At 45.5% G+C, this 3,858-nt stretch overlaps 1 pseudogene; it reads left to right on the forward strand.

Annotated features, from left to right (window-relative positions):
* Positions 1-3,206: 3,206 nt before the first annotated feature.
* Positions 3,207-3,331, forward strand: LOC137775974 (small nucleolar RNA SNORA70; annotated as a pseudogene).
* Positions 3,332-3,858: the final 527 nt, after the last annotated feature.

The raw sequence follows: 3,858 nt of genomic DNA on the forward strand, positions 1-3,858 counted from the left end.
TAGGTGCAGGGTAGGAAAAGGATTAAATGGATGAGTATAGGCACAGCCCTGGGAACTGCGCATGCCTCTGGCCCGCAGGTCATAAACTGTACTGGGCTTGAAACCATACTGTGCCCTCAAGTTGGAGTCCTGCTTTTCCTCCCATAGCATGTCATAAACATTTCCTCAAGTCTTAAAGATTCATCATAAATGCATAACATTCAAATATAGAAACAAATGCATCAATATTCAAAAGGCCATATAATGTTCTATGTGTGGATATTTCCTGATTTATTTGATCCAAGCAACACCCCCAGTGGAGCACATTAAGGTAGTTTCCAAATTTTTGGTATTGTCAATAAAGCAGCGACACTGAGTTTTATAAATTCTCTGGCATTTTGGACGGATGGTCCTAGAAAACTTCCTAAGAGCTGGACACTGAGTTTTTGGTACACTTAGACATACTTTCTTATGAAAATCTTCTTGGAGTTCCTCTCTCAGCAGGTGGGTGTGAGAGGGGTCTGTGGGACCACCATCTCCTGGATCCTCTGCACCTGGGGGTGTCCCTGGTCAGGTGAAGAACAGGAGTCAGCCCACAGGCTGAGAGGAGCTCAGCCCCAAACCAGGTCCCAGCCACTATTCTGGAACAAAATCCAAGTGTTACTGCAATTCCATCACTCTGGATGAAGGCTAGACCTTAAACACCTGGGCTCAGCAGAGTCACACAGTTACAGCCCCATGTTGGCTGACTGCTGCCCCCTAAAGGAGGAGGGGTTCAGGGGGCACCTGTAGGGACAGAGGTGTCTGTGGGATGGTCAAGGAGAGAAACCCAGTGAACAGGAGGCCAGAGAGTCAGTGGGGGAGGCCACCATACAGAGGAGGTCATCACACTGAGAAGGACAGCCCTGTCTCTCAGGGGTGACCATGACCCCAACAATATACAGCAAATGATGAGATGTGGTCACGTGGACCAGCGTAAATTCAGGGCAGAGCTGCCTGGAGGCCACCAGCAAAGGAACCAAAAGCTGCTGGGCTGGTCCCAGGTGGTTGGGGGCTCAGAGGGGAACAAGTGCCTGCAAGGACCCCAAGAGCATTCTGCACCTTCCTTTTCTCTCTCCACTCTGGCTCCAGGTGCCGGATGCCTCCAGAGGTCTTCAACTTCCACCACGGAAACTGGTAACAGGCTGAAGAGCAGCACAAGACTTACCTCTGCTACCATCTGGAGTAACTGACCAGTGTCACCCTGTCTTGCTGGATATCAATGTCCTTCACAGCCAGGTGTCAGCCAGGGACAGGCACAGACATGGCCGATGTGCAGGGAAAGGTGAAGCCAAATCTGGCCTCTGTACCCCAACACCAAATTAATTCTCAAAGACAGAGTTTTGGGTGAAGTAGAAAAGAATAGCTTTATTGCTTTGCCAGGCAAAGGGGGCCACAGTGGGCTAATGCCCTCAAAACTGTGTGTCCCAACCCAGGGGAGTTTGGTGAGGAGTTTTATGGCAAAGGTTCAGGGTGGGGTTGCTGATAAGATTAGGGTGTGTGCAGGGTCTGCACCCCTTTAATCTGGTTTCAGGTAATCTTTTGATGAATTTCTCTGGTTCCTTTAATCTGGCCTCAGGTGGTCTTCCTTGGAATGAAGAATGCTACATCTTCCATTTGTTGGGGGTCTTAGTTCTGTAAAGAGCTCAAAGATATTATGTGTATCCCTTGATGTGGAACCAGGACCCTTCCCCAAGGCTACACTGTTGTTTCTTGGCTGTTCCTCCCTTGTCTCTGCATCCCTTCCCTTCCCTGAATAGCAACTGTTTGAATCTGCCATTTGGAACTCAGGGAAGGTCAGGGAGGCTGAACAGAAAGACTCCCGTGTCCAGGAGACCCACAGGGCCCTGCTCGGTTTCACTGCCCCCCTTTTCTTTGATACTCCTCAATCTTGAGGAGAACAGATGTTGGACAAGAAAAGGAATAATTGTTTTGGATAGAGATGTTAATCATAAACTTGGCAGAGGAACTCGATTCTAGGGGGACTCAGTTTTAATCCCCACTTTGCTTTTATCTTTCCCCAAATCTTTCAGGGGATAGGGTGATAACCACTCTGGCTACTTCCTGCTGAAATGGAGCATAATCCTGCCTAAATTTGGGGGAATGGATATCAAATTAGAAATATATTTGAGTTCCAAGTCCTGGATCTGAGTCTTGTGTGACTGAGATCTCAATCCCTTTGTCTGCCATTTTGGTGCAACAGACACAGTTAGAGGTAGAAGGAAGTGACCACTGGAACTTCTGCAACAGTCACTTCGTTTTACCTTGGATGTCTGAACAATATGTACTCCATTTTGACTTTCAAATGCGTTCTCCTCCTTGATGGCTAAAGCAGATGTACAATGCATGTCTGAAAGGCCACAAAACAGGCTGCTTTGATGAGCAAAATTTAAGTTAAACCATGTATAAGCCAGTGACTTCCTCATACCTCAATATGTGCAGATTTTTTTCTTTCATCATATCCTCTCTTGGTTGCAAGTCTTTCAGCAGAAGACATTGATGATCAAAACATCTGTCCCTCAATGCTGGGGTAATTCAGCTGTTTGCCCCTGGTGTAGATCATGTCCCTTGGTGCTAGGCCTCCTTTGTATTTGCCTAGTTAATCCATGTTGGGGAAAAATTGATCAAGTATTGTGAACAAGCTCAGAGGTATGTTAATGAAGAAATGCTTTATAGGCCATACATTTTATCATTTATACCCAATTGTCACACAAGCATTGTATATACGCTTTTAACAGTAGACCTAAAGCAAACAGTGATAAATCATGAGTAATTACACTCTGATAACTTCACTAGGTAATTTGCCTTTCCTCCTAAACATCAGGGCAAAAGTGTGATTAACACAATAACTTTTATAAATACAGACTTCAATGAACAGAACTAGAATTTCATATCTATTGAAGCATAAGCCTGCCATCAGATTCTGCCTTAGTGGATTTCTCCTTTCTAGAAGTTGCCGAAATATCAAGATTCCTACACATGCCTGGAGACAGTCTTTCCCATTCACCTGATAAGGCTGCTCAGAACACAAGAATCTCCAGTTTCTGGAGGGACTAGGCAGAGAGAAAAAAAGAATATTTCAATTTTTCTTACAGAGATGTAATATATCCAATTACTCTAAGTCATAAGTAGCTTGAGGGGAAGGGCTTCTCTATGTCTGGAAAACACAGATCAAAACCAGTAATAATCTGCAGTCAATTAAGCCAACCATGCTCTTTTCCCCAGTGTACAATGGTTGCAAACAGCAGCCTCCTTGGTAGTGTATGCAGCCTGTTGCCTGTATGGGTTTCCCTAAGGGACCTTGGAGACAGCCCTTTCCAGTGGACATTCATGACTGGCATGCTGTGCCCAATCTAGGCTCCAGACAGGGATATGCACTGTCTTTGGAAAGCCCAAGGGCACAGTGGCCAGGGCCCCCATTGGCCAAGTCATAATGTCCATCTGCCCCAAGCTGCAGAACAAGGATCATGTGATTGAGGCCCTATGCAGGGCCAAGTTCAAGTTCCCTGGCCACCAGAAGATCCACATCTCCAAGGAGTGGGGATTTACTAAGTTTAATGCAGATGAATTTGAAAACATGGTGGCAGAAAAGCAGCTCAACATGGATGGCTGTGGAGTCAAATATATCCCTAATCGTGGATCCCTGGATAAATGATGGGCCCTGCACTCATGAGACCCTTGGCACTGTCTCTTCCTTACTCATGCCCACCAACGAATCCTACTTTCCCGTCCAAAAAAAAAAAAAAGTAATAAAAAAAACTATAACCATTATAACTGTATTCACCAGTTCACTCAGTGACCAAACCTTTTTCAACTTTTTATGAAGCCATCAGATTCTCC

The sequence above is a fragment of the Eschrichtius robustus genome, chromosome 13 (genome assembly GCF_028021215.1).
Source record: "Eschrichtius robustus isolate mEscRob2 chromosome 13, mEscRob2.pri, whole genome shotgun sequence".
In the NCBI taxonomy this organism is placed as follows: Eukaryota; Metazoa; Chordata; class Mammalia; order Artiodactyla; family Eschrichtiidae; genus Eschrichtius; species Eschrichtius robustus.